We start from the raw sequence: 22,301 nt of genomic DNA on the forward strand, positions 1-22,301 counted from the left end.
ATTTAGAGGGATATAAAATATGGTGCCAGTTTTGAACAATTTATAGTGTAACATTTCTTTGCCATGATGTCTGACATTCTCTGGACTCTTTTCTGCAGTGTAGTACTTTTTATTTAATGAATAACATTTGGCAACAGACTGTCTCAATTTTTGCTCATTTTTCTTAATTTTTTTTCTTCTTTTTCCAAACTGTCTGGGCTCATCTAGTAGGTTTTATTTCTTTTTCTTTTTTTTTTTTTTTTTTGTGAGGGGAGGTGAGGGGTTGGTTTTTGTTCATTTTTTGCAGTTTCTTTTTTTTTTAAATTTAATTTTATTTTTAATATATCTGTATATGTCTGTATTATTTATAGGCTGTTTACCTCTTCCTTAACTTTTCAAATTATCCTTTCCCTTTTAATAAGATTCATCTGGGATAGTGGGCCAAACAACTCTGAGGTGTTTCGCTGAAAAAGAGAGGAAAAGCTCAGCATTAGCTCTCCAGGCAGATTTCCTGGAGCTTGTCCAGTTCTAACCTAAATTATCTTCATGAGACTATTGTTAGCAGTTGCACTGCTGCATTATGTATGATTCCTGACTGCTTCTAGTATGAGCAAACCACACTGTGTTTGGTTAGTGGTTTTCAATTTTATGCTAAGCTGTACAATTTGTTGGTGTTATTTAGGTTAATGTGCTATTATTTTGCATATTTATAGCTCTCCCATTACATTTTTATTAATAATGATGTCATGTCTGGTAGCAAGGATCAATAAGGTTTCTAGTGTGCAATGTTTACATATTTATATTATTACAGTATAATAAGTCTCTCAGGCAGCTCCCTGCATTGGAATCACTTTGAAGATGTGTCTTTCAGGTAATTGCATGCCGACAGTGGCTGCTTGAAAGTGTGCTTGAAAGCACAGTGATACACTGTGCTGAGATGAGATCTAGCCAGGCACTATTGTGCAGGCATCAGAACAGGCAATCTTTCTTCAGTGTCTGCATCAGAAAATAAATGGTGATATAATACATCCATTTCCACTTCTCTTTTACCTATTGTGCTGCTTTTGCCCTTCCACAAGTGCTATTTTCTTTAGCATAATTCTGAAGAGTGTTTCTGCACTCACCCTCAGTCATCCCTTCTAGAGAAATATATAGAGCTTGCAGATGTGTACAGCACTTCTTGGAGGAAAAAAGTCTCGGTGGAAAAAAATTCTTCCATGTAAAATTTCCCTTTCTACTCCCCAGATGGTTTATTTACTTCCCTTTACACAGGCAGAAAGTTGATTTACTTGGTGCTCTATGCTGCAAAACAGCAGAAATACCAAGAAGAAAATAAATGTGGTCCCTGCTAGTGAGTAAAGCACTTGGCTGCTCCTTTAGCACACCAGAAGGCTCACCAGTGACCCCGACCCAGCAGCTGCAGCAAGGGGAACACGCCTGCAGCTGGCTGCTCTGACCACGACCCTTTGGGCAGAAAGGTTTGCTTGACACTCTCCAACTATGCCACTACTTCTCGCTAATAATAGTGATCACTGTGGTGTGAATGAGTTTCACTGACTAATTATATAGAGCTAGATTGCATCCTGCTAATTCCTTAATGAGTGCAAGGAGCACTCTGTCTTGCCTGTCTGCCTGGATGTTTGTGCAGGAATGTGTGAATGCGCAGTGGGGCATCCAAGTGTGTGGAGACTTTTCCTGCAGTGCTGGCTAGCTGAAAGGGACTGGGAAAAGCTGGAGTCACCTCTTCTTCAATGGCTTCCCCACAGGCACATCCTAACCCTCCTGACCCAAACTAGAGCTTCCTGAATGAGAGTCCAGCAGGAACACTCTTTCAAGTTGTGCAGAGGATACAGACTGGTACCCTGTGAAGTCCGGACAGTGTCAAGAGTTCACGCAAGGTAGGTGACTGGCATAGCCAAATCGAGTATCAGAAAGCAAGAGTATAGCACAGGAAGTGGATTGAGGTTGTAAAAAACCCCAAACAAACCACTCAAATGTGACTGAAAAAGAAGAAAATAGGTTTTTTATTTCATATTACAGAATAAGAAACAAGCCAACAAGGATAACGTTTCACCAAATTTCACTCTCGTTTTCCTTCCAAAGGCAACTAGTTGGCTTAAAACAGGCTTCTGTTCCTCTGTGAAAATGCTCCAGTTTCTAAGACTCCAGAGTAGAGGTGAAAAGCTGGAACATGGACAATTTATCTAAACAGATAAATTCACCTCTTTTTCCCTCATCATTCTCAAAGTCTCATTGTTCTTTATTGCCCATAAATTTAATATCTCACAGCTTGAAAATTATGAGAATATAAAATAATTTTTCCCCTTTATGATTTTAAACACTTAGAGGTAGCAGTTTCTAGACTTTGCCCTATTGCCAGAAACTACTTTTTCCATTCTTTATTAAAGGTAGAAACTAATTTTTCTACAAGAAAGACATGTCATAGCACAGCAGATCTGGAACTTAGTTTGGTGATCCTCCCTATGGCAAACAGTGGCTGACACAAAAGCAGATCAAAAAACTTCCACCACCAGCACAGCTCTGTAAAGAATTGTAGCTACAGATACATCAACGCCTCCTGGAGCAATAACCTATGCACACACATGCATCTGCTTTCTCTCTCTCCTCTACCCTTCTTCCTCCTAAAAATCATCTTCGAATCAGAGTTGTGCCCTCTTGCAGGGAGTTGCAGGAAGCCAGTGGTACAGAAAATCTCCAATAGGCCTGGGTGCACATCCTCATCTAGTGAGCCCTACTTCAGTGTCTGAGGTTGTTTTTCAGTTTTGATTTAAATAAAAATCAAATTTACACAATGATTTGAATGCTTGTAGCTCTAGAGGGAAAAGCAGAGCACAAATAAACTATTGCTGCAGGCTTTTTTTAATGATGCATTGGTAATGAATCAAACACTAGTAACTACTGCAAAGATAAAAAAACCTGGGAATGTGAACTTGCATAGAGCTATGTATTCAAAGCCTGGGTTTGGGTCTAAATTTTCTTCCTCCCCTTTATTCCAGAAAAAGACAATGAAGGTTGTAGTCATCTGGTTTACTTGTTTCAAACTGTGCTGACATTTGCTGGTCTCCAGGATTTAAGCTAGGCCTTTGACTCTTTCCCATGGTACTTCAAAATGACACAGTTCAGTTCCTTTAGTTTGGTATGGATACTCATGTTTCCATTATTTATTATTAGGGTTTGTGTTTATGGAATTAAGATATGGTTTAGCTGCCATTCCCCACCAATGTAATTCAGGATATTGTGCACATACTGTTTATGGAATGCTGTGGTTTCCTTCAGGCTACAAATACATAAAAACAGGCTACAAATTTTTAGCTCCATTTGGTGCTGCTGAGGAGCAAAGCAGTCTATAATTTTTCTCAGTAACTCTCTACTTTCAGGTACAGTACTCCTGGGTTTTTCTTCTCTTGTTAGTGTTATTCAGGTAGCACAGCACCTAATATTCATACCATTGTCTCAAATATAAGGATCTTTACAGAGCAGCAGGTCACATTTGAATCTTTGTCTGTGAATCTAGTCTTGAGTTTTAGCTTCATTAGAACTGCTAAAGCTGCATCTTGTTTGTAGTTTTGATGAAGTTGCCAATTCGATAGACCATGGGAGCCCTAAAGTCATATGAAGAGCTTAAATAAATAGTATTCTTCCAGTATCTTATTAAGCACTTTCAGTACATATTCCTATTATGACTAGCATGCTCCACTCAGAGAAAACATACATGTAAGCAGCCAAGACAAACTGACGTGGATAAAAATAATACATACTGTTTTGCATTCAAATGGTCAAAGAGAGAGCAAAAAGCCTTAGATTGTGAACAGAGATGAAAACCCCTGATCTCTATGGTTCAGAAGTATGCTTGCAATGCTCAGGAGGTGAGTACAAGTAAGCAGAGGCATCAGAGGCACATAGAGACCCAGCTTCTTATTCTGATGAAGTCAAATATTGTTCTGTATTGAAACTCTTGAGACTGGCTGTAAAAACAGCAGACATTGCTTCTGTTCTTATTTTGCTTATGGACCATAAGAGAAGCTTATGAAAATGTCAAGTTCAGATCACTGAAAAATGAAATTCTCTTTTTATTCTAATTTTGGTCTCATCCACACACTTTTACTCTGCCTATATCTCCATTTATATGGAAATTTTTCTCCTCATATTGCCATAAAATGGAATTCAAAATAAAAATGATGTCTAGAATACTGTTTAAAAACTCATGCACAGAAACATACATACACAAATCCCTCCTTTTTTAACATCCTAATTGAACCTCACATATAGAAAGTTAGGTACCTTATTCTAAAAAATTCAGTTTGCATGTCTGATTCTCCTATCTGTTAGATCTATTTTGCTTTATCTCAGTAGTAGTGATTAGGATATGACTGATGTTACAAAAATTGAAATCCAGTCAGTCAAGCATATAAATACCCACCTTGGAAAGCCATTGTAGCAGCTGTGTGTCAAAACTAGGACCATAAGTACTGTGACATTTTTTGTGTGAGCAATTGGTAGACTGACATTTCATGACTGCGAGTCTCAGGTTAGCCCATCACCTTCATCCTGCTTATGAAACAGAGGTTAATGTTAAAGTGTATTTATGACTGTCTTGAAATGCTCGCTTTTCTCATCTTTCTTACTGTTGCCAAATCCTGCTGTACTCAACTGTCCATCACAATCATTGCAGGCTGGTGTCTCAGTGCAATTTTGGGATCTGTATTCCCAAGGGCTCATCCTCTTGGGCCTCCAAAGCTGTACTGGAAAGGATACACTGCAGTCTGCACCACAGTGTTAAGGCAGCTTACTGGTGTCCTGTTTATCCTAATTAAGGCCCCCACAGTAATTATTTTCACAGTGGGACATTAGGATAAAATTACAAATTTTTTTTCAGACACAAGGCTTGGCTTAGTCTACTCCTCTTAAGTCTTGCTTTTATGCTGGTCTTCCTCAAACTTTTACTTTGTTACCTGTAAAAATAATACAAATTGTTGATTCTTTTTAATACTATAAACACATAAATACCATACACTACATATATAGAAATCATATCTATTATACATAGAACATATATAGTTTCTGGTTCAAGTGGTTGTTTGCTACTTGGTAAAGAATTTGTTTGAAAGTAAAACAACACAAAATCTTGAGTGATACAATTTCATCCTACTGTCCCAGAAACACTTTAATTCTATAATTCCTGATATGCTTTTTTCTTTTTTGGGGGTGGGTTGAGGTGGGGTATCTTACTAATCTATATGCAGTAAAATGCCACCTGATTTATCCAGACTAGCACAACTGGGGACCTAGTATTTCATAGTATTTCACAAAAAATATTTAACAAAAAAATTGAACATAATAGGAGGAGAAAATCTTATGAAATTCATAGACCTTTCTTTTCCCTTTTTTTTTTTTAACAGGACCAAGTTGTATTAAACTACTTTTTTGATTTTAGAAAAACAGAGGCTATTTCTGATGGATGTCATAGTGGTGTATGACTAAAACATCCTGCATGGGTGCTGAACTCTTCCCTCACCTTTCTCAATCACCAGAAAACAAATTGGAAAAGTGGAAGCAGCCAGGTCAGGTCAGGTGAGCATGTACTTAAACATTTCATAGGGTGCAGTGTGCAGAGCAGTGATCTGCTCTCATGTTCCATTAATTCAGAGACAGCTGTCATTTATCTTTTGATGGAAGCTAGAGGTTGAAATGCTTGACACAACATATCAAGTCTAATATGGAAAGATCAGACCAGTGTGGGCCTTGTTCTGTAAAAGTGAGTTACTGTGCAAAGAGGTTTCATAATTCCCTTACTGATGTTTAACAGAGAACTCTGACCACGTTTCTGCAAATACAAACTGCCCAGCTATTGTAAAAAGAGAAAAGTCCAAGGATTGCATGGGGAATTAACCACATAATTTCTATTAGAGACTATATGAATTGCATGGCTAAATCCTTGTGAAGCTTCTTAAATGCTTTAGAGCTACATGTCCACAAAAGAGTCTTAAAGAGCTTTTGAAATGCAGGTAGGTAGGCAAAAAATTAAATAACTGGGGAAGTACTGATTTTTGCCTGTGGAAAAGCTGACTGCATGATGACAAATCAGACATACCTTCTTCTTTAGTTGTCAAAGTATTAGCATCTGCAAGTCAATTTGGTGGGAAATACCATTAAAAAGATAAAAGAGAACAAAATCAAAAACAATTTCAGTAAAGACTCACTCAATAGTTCTGTAGATCCAAGAAGTAAAAGTTCTTTCTACAAAAAGCAAAGTGTGTGTGGAGGGGTTGACAGCAAGATGCAAAAACAAACCTCTAAAAATCACATTTAATACAAGAAACTACACCACATGCAATAGAAATAGCAGAAAAATCAGCACAGCATGCTGCTGACTCAAGACAGGTCTTACACGTGGCAAGGGGTTTAGCAGCATCAGCTGGTGCTTGTACAACCAAGTCTCTTACCCCTTCCCTCTTAGAGAATGGCAAGGACTTTCCACCATCTCTCACCATTTGGATAGGGCTATTCAGGGTACTGGGTCTAGGCAGGTTCTCCTTGCTCTGGATACCCAAACTTCAGAGGTCACAGTGCTATGAAGACATTGCCTCACTGACACCTCTGCCCTTCTAGTTACAGTGCTTTGCATCTTACCTTTCCTCATGCGTATGAACAGATGATATTAATGGCTTGGAAAAATAGGTGTTGACAAGATAATTGTGTGCCTTTGTACAATTTAGGCATAACACCACACAGACCAAAGCACCACCCTGTATTTCATAGCGGAAAGTTCCAGAGACCATCTGGTTTGATATGGTTTTGGGGACCACAACTCTAAATTTAGAAGGCGTTCTCAGTAATCTGTTGTGATAGAGAAAATAGGCAAGTTCAGAGTTTCAGTGGTCAGAGATAGGCTATGAAGTTTTGGTCCTAACTCCTCCTGCTCATGACTCACAGTTTGTCCAGCCTGGTGTACCTTGTCTATTCTAGGCATGTCATCTTGGTGAAGGTCTGAATTTGAATTCACAGTTTCTGCCTCCTGAACTTAAAAGCTCCCAAGGTCTATAGAATTTCATTCAGTCCTAACTCTGGCAGGAGAGCAGTAACAGCAGAAGTTATTGACACACTCTCAATTCAGCTTCTCACAATTTCTAGAAACTTACTCTTGTAGCAGAAAAAGTTCTGTGCTTGTCATTGCCTAAATGTTGTTGTATGATTTTTTTAACTTTGTTTGAGTGTAATCATTTTTGAATCTGAAGAAATTAGAGGCAAAACATTTTTCCCTTGATAAAGAAAAAAAATCACTTAAAATATTTTCCTGCCAAAGCTAGAAAGAAATGAGAGTTGAAAATAGAAGAAAAGTTCTGTATCAAAAATTGGCTTTGACTGCAAAAGAGAAAAGTGGTTTTAATTGGTTCAAGATGCCTATCTCTCTTTTTTTTTCTTTTTCTTTTTCCTAAGTCACATAGTAAAGATTAATAGTTTGGTTCACTTTCTGAGAAACTCTTCTCCTTGGGGTTGTGTTGAGTGTTTAAGTATTTTGAAATATATTGTTTCAAAATGTTAGGGACATCCAGTGCTGTGGGAAAATCTCCTGTGACTTGTAAGATGTCAAGGAGGTCTAAGAGAGCTTCATTATACTCCTAGGAAAAAACCTCACCTGTATGATTGAATATCACATTCTTTGAGAGATGTGTCTTACTGGGCTATTTTGATGTTGCTTATGAAATACAATGTTACTTGAAGTAAGCAAGATTAGTGAAACTGCCCATAGAAGCTATTTTCCTTCAGCTACAAAACTTCCTTTGTCCTGACTTTATGAATGGTTTTCAGGTAGGAAAATAATAGAGGATGCTGAGAGGGAGGAGAAAGGTGAGGAGCCTCCTTTTCCCTTGGCTCTGCACCTCAGATGTAAATGCTATTATTTTACTCACACAAAAGAAAGGAATATGCGCTTGTGTATTTCAGACACAGGCAGCACCCTGGAGCAATTAAAGGAGGAACGAGAAAAGCTCTTTGTGCTCATTTCCATGACTCAGCCATGTGGGGCTGCAGCACAGCGTCCTGGTGTGTTTGAGTGTTTGAGGTTGGTGCAGCAGGCACGGTGCCTGGAACGGGCTGTCTGGGTGCCCTGCCCCTGTCTGTGTGTCCTGCCCCTGTCTGTGTGCCCTGCCATTGTCTGTGTGCCCTGCCCCTGTCTGAGTGCCCTGCCCCTGTCTGTGTGCCCTGCCATTGTCTGAGTGCCCTGCCCCTGTCTGTGTGTCCTGCCCCTGTCCGAGTGCCCTGCCACTGTCTGTGTGCCCTGCCACTGTCTGAGTGTCCTGCCCCTGTCCGAGTGCCCTGCCACTGTCTGAGTGCCCTGCCACTGTCTGAGTGCCCTGCCACTGTCTGTGTGCCCTGCCACTGTCTGAGTATCCTGCCACTGTCTGGGTGCCCTGCCCCTGTCTGAGTGCGCTGCCCCTGTCTGAGTGTCCTGCCCCTGTCTGGGTGCCCTGCCACTGTCTGAGTGCCCTGCCCCTGTCTGGGTGCCCTGCCACTGTCTGAGTGTCCTGCACCTGTCTGAGTGTCCTGCACCTGTCTGAGTGTCCTGCACCTGTCTGAGTGGCCTGCCACCAGATCTGTGCCTCCACACCACAGCAGTCCCTTGGTGCTGTCACCGAATCTCTCTCTTAGAGGGCTGATGCCCTCCAAACAGCTGCCATTGGAGGTGTGTGGCATTTTTTGGAATGGTCTGCTCAGCAGTTCTGAGTTCACTTGGAACATGCCTCCACAAAACAATCTTGGCTCTACTTCAGACATCTCTCCAGTTACAGAGTCACTGCTGCAGTTTGAAGTGCTGAGCCAACCTGGTGTTTTAATTCAAATTTCATTGGAGCTTCCTTTGATCCTTCTCTTCTTAAGAAAAATAATCACCATCTTTAGGGTTTCTCTACACATCTTGAGAATTTAGATCAAGGCTAGGGAGACAACAGTTTTCTTGAATAAAAGTGAAAGCAAAAAGGTGAAAAATGTAGATTTTCTTAGAACAATCTTGAGCCCTTTATCTAAGTTAAGGTCATGATATCTAAATTAATGTGGTACAGAGTTCCCCGTGCTATTGTATGCACTCCTTAGATCTTAGGCTCACTGCACAGAAGAAATCAGGAGCTTCCCACCTTCCCTGTGAGTGGGAAGGAATTGCAGTGAGTAGGATGATACGAAGTGTTAACAGCCAAGCTGATACAGAGGAGGTGGCATGCATCCCACATTGCAAGGATGGAGCATATTGTGGCCTTCCTGTTCTAGGGGAGAAGTAATTCCTTCACAACTATATTTGCCAGATAGTACCAAGACCTTTACCTAGAGGTATGATCTGTTCCTTAGGGCTTCTACTGAATTAAATTAGAGGTGGGTTGTTGCCTTTTCTTACTGTTTTTCTGCCACAAGCACTAAATAATGATCAAAGATTTACATCTAGACTGGAGGTTTGGCAGGATTCTCAGACTCACCTTTAGTAAAATAGGGCTGGCACTTAGCACGGGATATGCCCAATAGCTTTGAAATATTTATAATCATATTAATGTGACCCTGCCCTCCCCTCCCCCATATTGCCTTTTTTTTTCACTACAATAATATTTTTTTTTGTTATTTCACATTTTTCAGGTTTAAGGAAATCACTAATTTATATAGGGCATGCTCAGAGGCTTAGCATAATCATTCCCAGAGTAACATGATTGTCTCTATTAGGATAATTTTGCCCTTTCTCATTACATGATTAATATTCTTACCATTTCTTTTTTTTTTTAGGAGTCACAATTCCCTACTTTATTAGATTTGTCTTTTCTGAAGAATTGTTCTATTTTTTTAATCATTCCTTATTTTTAAATTTAACCTTCGGATGTGACATGGGAAATTTGCTTTCTTTCTGAGTAACTTCCCCTAGTTGAGACTCTGACCTGAGTCAGAAAAAGTTATGTGAGGAGAAACTACAACTAAAGCCTATGGTTTTCAGAAGCTGAGCACACACCTACCTTTCATTTTTGGTTCCTAAGAGATCGAGTTGCATTCTGATCTTTAATCTCTGCACTTGCACTGTTTCCTTCTACTTGTTAAAGGATTGTATCCCCCACACACCTTCCTTACTGAATAAGGAAATACATATTGTTCCAGTTCCAGTTTCAGATTCTGCAATGTGGGTGAGAGCATATAGACCTAAACAGAAGCTGAATGGACCATTTAGCAGACAGCAGTTTCAAGTATCAAACTGCCTACACACAAAAACCCAATAGGGCTTAGCTGACACAAGCTATGATGGGTTTCTTCAGGCTTGAGGAGTTTGCCATATCCTTTTTCAGAACAGCTACTGCATAACTCTTGGTCATATTGCAGCCTTTAGGAAACTTCCTGTGAGGGGAAAGAAAACATCCCATCGCTTAGAAGATTTTTTTTATATAAATATATTTAAAATACATATATAAGAGTCTTAAAAATTATTTAAGGATGATTTCTCCAAAGAAAATGGCATTATTTGGATGCCATTGGAAACCCTGTGTCCCAAGAAACCAAGTTAAATGATATGATTTGTTTCCTACACACAGGATTTTTAATTAAGGAAGGAGGAAGGACATGGTAGAAATGCAAAGCTGCAGTATTTCTTTCACTGCTTCTTACTTGTAGAGAACTGATCCCAGGAAAATAATACCCCATTTTCTATATTCCATATGCAAAATACTATTATGTTTGCAGTTTTTTGTCAGCCACATATAATTGAACTCCTTTTCCCCAGTGCTAGCATGTTTCTGTGTGTTGCTCTAGTTTTACCTGGACAGAGATGTGACAAAGTTCTCCTCATTCTAGTCAGAACACTATGTTTTCTGGTAGTCCCCTGGTTGGGAGAACGGGCTGGGAGCTGTATTCCTTCGCTCTGTAGGACTCTTCAAGCACGTTTTTTGGTCAGGAATAACCAGCTGATTTGAACATGGTCTGGACTGGCCTCTGCTTGGTCTCAGTAAGTCATTATTACTACTCACTGCTGCTGAAGGGCTGACAACACTAAATTACGAGGAGAGAATGTACTTTCATGGTGCCTAACTTCAGACATCTAAGTTGGGTTGGAAATATGTACTCCATAGAAAATGATTTCTTCATTTTGAACTCTGAATTAAATAACTAAAAGGAATAGACTTTGGTGGAGTGACTACTTGTTTGCCAAAGCAATCAATACCTCTGCCTCAATTGTTGAAAGTCCAAACGGTTCCACTGAAGACAAAGAATCCTCACTCCATCTTCACCGTTGCAAAACTCCTCGTGTCCCTTTGTCCAACATGTTCAAAAAAGCAAAAATATACCTAAAGGGGCAAGAAGTGGCTTTTATCAGAAAGGATGATGTTTATTCCAGTTCGGCATGGAAAATTACTGTGCAGAAGTCTTTGAAGAGTTGGGCTTGAAGCTTGATGCTGTTTCATCATCCAGCCATTTACTTTTTTTTTTCCCCTGAACTTTTTGAAGTCTGTGAATGTATAATTTATGATGCTTCCCTCTGTCTTGTGACAATGAATGCCAATGGGCTTCTTGAAGCAGAAGCTTATCCTTTGAGAAGCACCTAACTGAAGAGCTCACTTAAACTTCAGTAATTCTCCATTCTGCTTTCAGGATCCACAAACTTGAGCACTTACAGCACTTGCACAGATTTTCCTGAGAGTGAAATACAATCTTAGTGAATCTTCTGATCTCTCTTTGAGTCCTTAAACTTTCTTACTATATGAGCTACTTTTTCCTGGCAATAAAATTTTGCTGACATTGGCTACGGTTCTTACCCATCAGAGATAAACAGGGTTCATATGCTGCAGCTGAGGTAATAATGCCTGGTATTGCCTAATTTCTTTCTGCCACCAGCATAGGTATTGTTTTGAAGAATCTTTCCAGAGTCATCAGAGAGTCCTTCCCATGTGAAAAATGCAGGTGAGAATGTCCTTATATACGGATGTGGCTTTGAGCAACCTGGTCTCATGCAAGATGTTCATGCCCATGACATGTGGTGGTTGAACTAGATGGTGTTCAGAGATCCCTTCCACCCCTTCCATACCATTCTGTGGTTCTGTGATTCTATGTGCCCTCTTTTGTGCACCTCTGAGAAGTTCCTGGCTTAGTCTTTCCTATTCCAACACATAACATTTCTGTACGCAGCGATTAAGGTGTCTCCTTAGCCTTCCCTTCTTCAAGCTCGACAAACCCAGATTTCTTAGACACTGCATACTTTCTTTATTTTCCTATTATTTTATGCAAAGGTTTTTTTCATTACATATAAATCAGCATATGTAATTGTCTTCTTTTGGATTATTACTATCTTGGATGTGAAAGGCCCATGTAAATATAGATACAGTGGAAAATTTCACAGAAATGCAGAAAGAGAATTGGATAAAACTGAAAACTACATGAGCAAAACCTTATTCTAGTTTATAGGGTTTTGTGATTTGGGTTTTTTTTTTCCACAACTTTATTGCAATAAAATTGCCATCTCCAGGGTGAAATGTATTTGAGATCATTGGATGAAAAGCACTTGGTAGCAGCAATGACCTCTTGCCAGCATGATGAAGAAAATGCTAGTTTTTTCCTGTATTGTTATAATAATTCTTTTAGAGAGAGAGACAGACAGAGAGAAATAACTGGACTCCTGAAAGGTTTCCTCTACTCTCACAAACTGAAAATCTCTTATTTCTTTTCTGTGGCAAGTGCACTTTAAAGAAAGAAGAGACCATGAGCTACTTTGCCATCCATTTAGCTATGAAGAAGTCCCATGACAAATGAATATCCTAGCAAGACTCTGGAGTTAGTCACCAGAGTCCCCCATTGTAACTTTCCTGATGACTTCACTTTTATTATTGCATACCAGGACTACAATGCCAGAGTAGCTAAGCAAAGCACAACAAATCCTTTACTCCCTGTACATACTGAGACAAGGTGTGCTATAACTCTGTTATATATGAGATATGATTTCCTTGTGGCAATGCCAAGCTGTTTCCTTGGACTCCAGACCTCTTATTTCCACAGTGGGAGTAATCCCTTTCTGGTCAATGAAAAGAATGGGCAAAATTCAGCTGACATGCCAGTGAGTTCTTGCAACATTGGGGCCTGGCTCTGTGGTATTTGCAAAGGCACAGCTCATCTGACACCTGGATAGGTCAAGGCTAAGAAATGCTGTTAGTTGGGCACATTTTGATCACTGCCACAGGCACAGGAAAATATGGATTGTTATGTTATTTTACACATGTTGATCATAAGCCATCAAACACAGAATGACACATTAATCAGGAAAATGGAGATTAACAAACTGAAACAAGTCAGATGTTCTGTGCCCATCTCTTGTGTACATTAATACCAATTTCTTCGGAAGAAAGCAAAACTAAGCTTGCGGAACAGTTATACCATACATTTTTCCAGAAAATGTTCCCTCTTAGTGACCACTGGATTATGTTCTGAAACATGGGGAATTAAATACTAAAAGCTGAATTTAATCTTAAAAATGTGGATTTATCTTTGCCACATTTGTGTAGCCTTTCCTGAGTCCTGCAGTCTGCCTTGATGTTGCAACACACTGCTAATAAAAAATGTGGAGGCAGCAGAAGGAGGAGAGAGTGTATACTCACATCACTTACTATTTAACTAGGTAATGGAGCTGTATCAATGAAAAGATTTGCTTCCCTGGGCTCCATGGACTGCTAATGGAGACAAATGGATTCTTCCAGAGGGGCACTCAAGGTGGAAGCAGCACTTTGACCACTGCTCTGACTCATTCCAGGTGGAGTTGGTCTTTTTCTCTCTGCTGATTTCACAGCCAACAAAGCATTGACCTGCTGCCCAAAGCTGTCACTCCCACAGGTGATGATGGCTTCCACAATGCAATATCCTTTTCGACTTTTCTAAGTGTCTGCATAAAAAATGGGGCCATAGTCTGAATTTTTTAAGTATCCACAAAGGGCCTTTGGGGAATGAGCAGTAAGGGTAGCAAGGAGAAGGGTAAATGCTACAAAACAACACCTGAAAGTGAAGACATATTTATCTGACTTGACTGCTTACATTGCAACTCTGTTTCCCAGGTTTCAATAACAATCCCATATGGCCAAGGCTGAACCATCTCATGCTACTTTTACTGACTTTTTAATATCTAACAAAATGCTTTAAATCAATATAGCCAATAAGGTGTCTTGGTGATGTTATATAAAGTAATGAATGATTAAATAAACCTAGAGCTAAAAATGGATTTCTTAAATATTTGTAATCCTATCCCCCTTCTGTTGCTAGATTTGTGCCGTTATGCTTAGCTAGATGGTGGCTGTTGGAAAGTACAGTGTATATAAGTCCATATTATAGTAATAACTGGACCCACATATGCTTGGCTTTGTGTATTGGCTCCATGTGATTAATTACAACACAAAGTACTTCTTCACCTGGGACCCTGTGGAAAAACCTGTATACCTTAACCTGTTGAAAATGACTGCAGAAAATGTTAGGGGATGACCTTGTGAGCCCATGGTATTTTGATTCATTTTAATAGTTGGATTAGAAGGGTTGCTAAAAATGAGATAAGTACAGAAATAAAGTAAGCCAGTCTGGGGCACAGCCAGCATTTAACATTCCTTATCTATGTGACAACATAATTGTTGGTGCTAACTTCAGATTCTGTCTTAAGTAGATCTATCAGCATTTTTCCAGGGGAAGTAGTCCTTGAAGTATTCATACATCACTAGGGGTGAAATTGTTGCAAATTCATCAATGAAATGCTCATAGGTGCTTGTATTGAGACTGATGAAATGTGAAAATCCTTGGGGGTCTTGGAGGCAGACAGGGGACCTCAAAGAATCTAAAGGATGTGTGGTTCCTAGCAAACAGCTTTCCCTATCATTCTTGCTTTCATGTTTGCTCCAACAGATTTGCATCCTCTTTCTTCATTCAGGGAAATTTGCTTGGTGAAATGAACCCTACTTTGGAAAAGTGCTGTTGCAGCTACAACAGAACCTCCATATTCTGTCTTTCTGAATAGCTTTTTGCTCAGTTTAAACTGGTGCCAACCTGCTTACAGTAAACTTCTTATGATATCCAGTGCTTGATTGCTTGGTTTTCTGTTTTTTCAATGTGTCATACTTCAGGGGTGGCTGTAAAGAAGTCCAGGGAGCCAAGAAAACCCCACATTTCTTGAATGTCTACTCTAACATCATGTGATGGCATCTAATTCTTTTTTTTTTTGAGTTTCAGAAACATCTGCTTTTATCATCTTTCCCACTCCTGCTTCCTTCTTGGAGTCACTTGCCCAACCAGCCAGTTTCCTTGCCCTTTCTATAGTACAAGATTCTCCAGGGTTATCTGTGTCATTCATAAAGGTGTGCCAAAGAAGGCACTCTCAACTTTTTTTCAGCATAAAAAGGGAACCTCTCCATTGCTAAGCTTAGCCTAAAATCCAAAGCCACCTCACAAAAGCAGAGTCACAGATACGTTCAGTGCCTTGTGTCTGCAGCCATTGAATTCCAACAGTTTCATTTCACCCTGTATTCTTGTGCTCTCAAATCCCTCTACACTTCTTTGGATGGCATTATCTGTGACTACAATGGCAGCATTTATGTATTCCTTGTTGAACTGTAAGTAGATTAGACTGAATCAGAAATATCCTGAGAAACATGGAAAAATATTAATTTTCAAGTATATTTGTGAAACTTCTGCTCTGTACAGCATTTCATGACTCATTCAAAGAGATTTTCTTTTCCCCCCACACAACACTTCATTCTCTAACTTCCCAAGTTGTTTGTCATCTTGTTTTTCAGAAAATTTTCCTTTCTGAATTACCATCAGGTTCCTCATCAGCAGCTCAAGAATCCAGTAATGTTGGTGGAATTTTGCACAGAGATTTCTGCCTGAACCTTCATTTTGTCTATGCTGCATTTGATTTTTTGAATTAAATAAGTAGAGAAAAACAGTAGAACAATATTTTCTTAAACGTTCATTTACTTTATAATTTGTAGTCTTACCACTATTACTATTTTCTGTTGTACAGAAAGGATAGTACCGGGAAAGGTCCTGTAAAGAATGTTGCTCCAGTGACTGAAGATTTCTTCTCTTCTAATAGTCTTGCACAGTATTATGCTGTTGGCTCCCCCAATTATAAATTCAAAGCTCTAGGACTAATTTCAAATATACTACTCTAGCAGAGTAAGTGTCTACTAGAAATTTTCTACTGGTGAAATGAGGTGAAGAATGAATACCATTTGTCAAAATTCAGTTGAGGGATTCAGTGATGGAACAAAGTTCAGAAATTTGCAACTTCCAATTTGAATAAATGCTCTCACAGCACACCTTCGTCTTAAGTTATGATAATAGTAATGCTGATTTTTCCCCCCATTTTTCCTTTGAGTAACTGCCAAGAATCTTACTTCACAGTCTGGGGACAGCAGAGAGTGTGTTCTGCAATTAAAAGTTAGGGAGTTTTTAATGAGAGCGCCAAGGCTGATTCATAGTTCAAAGTTAGGCAGAAGGTTTCTTTTTCTTTCTTTCTTTTATTATTTTTTTTTAATCAAAAGAAAATCATTCATTTTTATCTCAGACAAAAATATGATAAAGGCTAATTCATTGGGCAGGAAGAAGGAATGTAGGGAGTTACTGATGAAATTTAACTAAAAAAAATTAGAGGTCTAATATTTTATTTCATTTCAGAAGTGTAATAAATCTTATAAAAGGCTTTATACAATTTCTCCTTGAAGATATTGCACTGTGATAATGATGCTGTGCCCTTGCTAGCCAATTTCTTGATTTGTTCAGGTTATTCCAATAATATCTACATTTCACGGGAGAGTATTTACATTAAAATCTTCCCTGAGATTTGTCATGCCCTGTTGTCATCATGTTTACTCCTGTGTCACCTTCAAGGACTGATAGGGCATGAAAATCTGTAGGAATAAACAGGACTTGAAATCCCCAGTGAAGGAAGCTGTGCCTCAGCCCTGTGGGGAACTGAGCTCCTTCACTCCCACTGATGTCATTAACACTCCAGGAGACTCAGCATTTTGGGGAGAATGCTCAGTGCCTAGAAGAATCAGGATGTAATTGCCAATTTCAAGCTTACGTACAGAACCATGTCTCAGGCCAGGACATGGGAAGGAAGAAACAAGCTGGCTGCAGAAAGTCATCCACAAGTGTCACCGGTTGCTTTTGTAGGAGTAGGTGTTCCTTCAGAGAGGAATTTTGTCATTTCTAAAGACTCCTGCCTCATAATAACAGACTGAAAAAGAAGCACAGCTATTCTCCCAGAGACACATATTCTCTTTTGCTAGCATGCTTGATTCCTAGAAGTGGAAAGGCATACAGGGAATAAAAATGGCTGTGTTTAATCAGATTAAATGGATATCTCATTAGTTATTCCACATAATTGGAATCTTTCACAAACCAAAAAATGGACCTCTAGTATAGCTTGGTTAAAACTAGGAGTTTGTTGCTGAGAGTGGGGCTAATAGGGAAATCTTAAAGATTCTGAGAATCTTTAAAAAAGTCTGAGACAGACCTGAGATGTTAAGAAGACAGTGATGGGAGATTATAGTGTAATGGATCTCCTCACAAGACATAAATAATATAGGATCTCTCTTTACAATCAAGGAGAGAGCAGTTTCTGTTTGTTGATTAACCAGACAGATCAGCTCAGAGACTGGCAAGATGCTTGAAATATCCTTTAAAGAGACCTTAACTTTATGGAAACATATTTTAAAATCAGAATATGGTTTTTGGGGGGTTGTGGGATAGGTTTGTAGGTATGATGTACTATGAAACTGGACAAAGAGTTCCCTGAAGGGTTGAGGTTTTTTTGAATGTTTTGTTTTTGGTTGATAGGTTGTTTTATTCTGTTTCAGAGTATTTAAAAATATTTTACAGTCAAAAGCAAAGCCATTTCTGGGCATGTAGGAATTCCTTATTTCCTCAAACAATCTTATATATTTACCATGCTTTCAAGATAGCAATAGAATACAGAAGTATGGAGTATGTAGTTAATTTGCATCTTCCTTTTGTAATAGTGTAATGGATGTGCTAACTTTGCTAACATCTAATGGATGAAAAATCACCCGCCCCATCTATCACTGAGTGAGCATCTTCAACATCAGTCCTCATTTCAGCTGTTCTGTGGCCCACATGTGGCACTGGCCTCAGCCATAGCTCTTACTGGCATTACTCCACATCACTGCATATTTGAGCATTACCTTACCCTATGTGTGCATGGAGAATGCAAGTGTGTGCAAGTTTTATGGTGTGTGCCAGAATCCAACAGGAGGTAATTGCATGGTCTTACCTGGAAATGTGACAAGAATAACTACAGGCACAGAAAGATATTGAGTAGAACCCTGTAATTTTTCCATTCTTAGCTTGTAGGCCAATTTCCCTTCTGCTCCTCATAAACTGTGCTCTCTGCAAAGTGGCCACTATGAGAAAGGAGGCAGTCAATACCTTATGGACACGACATCTCCCTATCCCAAAAAGAAAAAGGATTGATGTTGCAATGTGGTGTCAGTATCAAATGTGAGTGCACACAGGGGGGCATGGAAGCTCAAATTGCCTGCTGCTGTCTAAGCACTCACCTGGGCACTACAGCTGGCCTGAACTGCTCAGTGAGGTGGGTCCTGGAGCAGAACTATGGACATTAAACCCCTGGAGTGCACATTCCCCTTCCTTCTGGACAGCTGGACTCATTGTGGCTTGATCCAGAAGCGTGGCAGACAGAGGTCCTTGCAAAGTGAGGTCCTGTAACTTGAGCTTTCTACCAAAGTGCTGGCCCCACTCCAGCCCTGGGAACCAGCACTGAGGGTGGGTGGGAGGCTGAGCCACTTGAATCACACTCACTGCTTGATGCAGGTGCCATACAAGATGGTATTTGAAAGTAACCAGTGGTCCGAATTAGCAGATGCACAGCCCTGGCACTTCACTGCTTGTCAAAAAATTCCCTCCTCTGGGCTTTTGCTCAGACACAGAGCCAGTCTTTGCCAACTAGGCCATGTTACACATCCCAACATTAGCATATTTCTATTAAAACATATGTTATTTTGTTCAATTATGACATTTTGCTTCATTCTTATCCTGAAACTATACTTGAGATAGCACCCCTATACGCCATAATTATAAAGATATATCCTATGTATTGCACTGAAAAATTGTAAGAGCATACAGACTACTCAGGCATTCTATTCTTTGAGCACAGCATAGAGAATAATTATGGTTTCTCATATTCTCTGAGTAATTAATTTGAAGAATTTAATTATATTTTTCATATTAATTATTAATGTATTATTCACCCAACATAGTCAGTTCATAATTCATAGATGTATTATTCAAGTAATTTAGTTGATGAATTTCATAGTTTTGAATAAGTTATTCAATTTTTTTAATTATTCACTCAGCTCTAGGAATGTCTGTTGATGCTTGAATATCAGCTATAGTATGGCAACTTCTTTTATTGCTGGGTCTTCTAAACACCTGATATTAGGTCCAAAAGCTAGTTAAATTCTGTCCGGTCCTAGGTTACTTTACAAATAAATGGCATTTTATTCTGATCAACAAGTTCAAATTTGGGATATTTTTGCCTATTTACATTTTAAATTTCGTTTTATTATAGAACATTCTCATAAACCACAGGCCTTATTTGCTACATTTCACCCTCATTTAAACTTAGATGGAACACAGTCTTCATGTTTAACATTTCACTGATGCTAGAATTACACCGATGATGACGTATCCTTCCCTTGGTCTATGAGTTTTGTCATTAGTTTTATGCTCACATAATTCTGTTTATATCACAAAACTTGTAATCATGGCAGAAGAGAATAAGAAGTAAGGTTCCTACAGTATGCTGCCAGTTCATCTGGACAATTTAGCTTAACCTAAACAATAAGCATTGTGGCCTACATGTGCTCTAGAAAATTTCCAGGGAAAATAATGTGATCACACTGTGAGTAGCACCTCTGGATGTGTATTGGCTAATAATTTTGTTTTGGCAGAGGCATAACACAAAGGATCATTTATCAGGTCTTTCCATATCTAGATTTAGTGATTGTACTACATAACTGGGGTCCTTAATGCTGGTGAAAAATCAGAAAATATTGCAAATATATATAGATATATATGTGTGTGTGTGTATAACCCTATATGAGTTTCTTTTTAGACAGAGTGCCTTGTATATAAGTTTATAAAATGATGGTCAGTTTTGGAAAATAAAAAAAATGTGAAAAGCCTTGGCTGAAATATATGTCATTTATTAGGTTTCTGGGTCTGTTACTCTGCCAAATAAAGTGATTTCTATCAATTATTTTTATTTATGATGACACCTTTCCTTTTAAGAAATGCTGGTCCTGTATTCTAAAAAAGTTGGAATAACTTTAATTACATTCAAATGATTCTTGAAAACATTTTAGTGGTAAATATGGCACTGTAGAACTGATCTTTGGAATGCAATGCATAGTTTGAAATTTTCTTCCCTGAGCAAACCTCAGAGAGATTCATTTTCAACAGCTTTGAAAACAATATTGCCATTTTTTTCAAAAGAACCCTGTATTTAGAATACATTGGCTCCAAGTTCCCTGTATATTCATGTTAGCACATTTACCATTTGTGTATTGCTGTTTCACACAACCTCGGTGTCTGTGTCAAACCCAAAACACAGAGGTGTGTTCCAAACCTTTCACGATTTCCAGATCCATTATTATGATACAATAATCTAAAAGAAAAGACTCCAGCTACAGGTTGCTTCTTTCACTGAAGGAAATATTTGTGTTTCGGGTTGTTGCCTCACTAGCAGGAAGTCCATATGGTGCTAAATCCTGTAAACTAACTAAAACTAGGTATAAAATTCATAGGGAAAAATGTAATTTATCACAAGTGCACAGCTGGTGTCTGCTTCTAAGTAGTTGTTTCCTAATCCGATACCAACGTGTTCACAGCCCTGGTATGTTATTGAGCTATAAAATCAATAACAAATACCATGCATGATTCCCTGAGAGATTAACCATTTATTCCAGCTGTGAAGAACAAATGAAGGTGAAAGCAAAGTAGCTGCTTTAAGAAAGGTTTTCACGAAATGAAACAAAGTCTTTTATAGATTAATTGATATTAACTGCAGTAACAACATAGAATGGCTTGTTTGTTTTAATTATGTTTGTTTCTTAAAGCAACTGATTTTCAAGCTCAGATTTACATGCAGTTTGCTTTCCCTGTGCTCCCAGAAGTGCTTGATATGTGATTTACATTTCTTCTTTCCCCCCAAATGTTTCACAGTTTCTTTGCTCTTTTCTTTAATTGCAACTAATATCTCAGGGAGAATTGCCTGGGGCAGACTGAGCACAAACAAGGAAAGCTGCAATGGGAAAAAAGATGCAGCGAGCGAAATTGTCATGCCCTTTCTTCCTGGCTCACAGCTGTAAAAGCTGCGGATGTTTTAATGTGTGCATGTGCAATGGGAAGGAAGTGAGAGATCAGAGTCGTGGTGAGCAGCAGCAAGGGTGAGAAATGAGTGGGAAGGAGGGAAAGGGGGAGCGAGCTGGCTGCGGGTGGGCAGCGGGGCACGGAGTCCCAGGGACCCGGTGGGCATCGGGGCAGAGATGCAGCCTGTAAGTATTTCCTGCCGGCCTGTGAAAAGGGGATCGGGCATGAGAGGAAATCCAAGATTTTGCAGTATTCCTAGGGATTGACTGCTGGCAGCATCTAAAAGCCTAAATTTTTAAGCAAAATTCAGCTCTTAGCCTTAGATGTGGTGGAACCAAACTGAAAGTAGTGATTCCAAAGGGGGAAGAAACACCTTCTGAGTCAAATCCTTTGCTCTTTTTTGTGCAAAGATATCCGATATAATCTTGCCTGCCTTTTACTTAACAGCCGGAGAAAAAGATGCTATTACCATTTTAATAAACTTAAACATTCCTGCTGTGATCCTTAGATTTTTTCAACCCTCTGTATGACAGTGCTTAGCCCTGTGTACTCGCTGCTCTACCTCCTTTATCTCTGAACTGGTTGCAATTCATTGTTTTGCATTGTATGAAGTTTGTAAAGGACTTTACAATAAAAGACACTTGGGGTGAATTTACTTTAGCCTAATTCCATCAACTGCTGCTCCTTGTTATGCTGAAACAAGATCAGAATTTGACCTCAAAACACCCCAGTGAGAGCAGTATTATTTATACTTATTTTGTAAAAGGATAAATTGAAACACTGGGTTTAAGTGATTTGCCTGAAGGCATGAAGCTTCGCAGTGCCATTGCAGAGACTTGAATGCATGAATCCAGATGCCAGTGTCCTCGCCTTAAATGACAGATGAACTCTGCAATCAGGATTGT

This window comes from Molothrus ater, chromosome 1 (genome assembly GCF_012460135.2).
Source record: "Molothrus ater isolate BHLD 08-10-18 breed brown headed cowbird chromosome 1, BPBGC_Mater_1.1, whole genome shotgun sequence".
Taxonomy (NCBI): Eukaryota; Metazoa; Chordata; class Aves; order Passeriformes; family Icteridae; genus Molothrus; species Molothrus ater.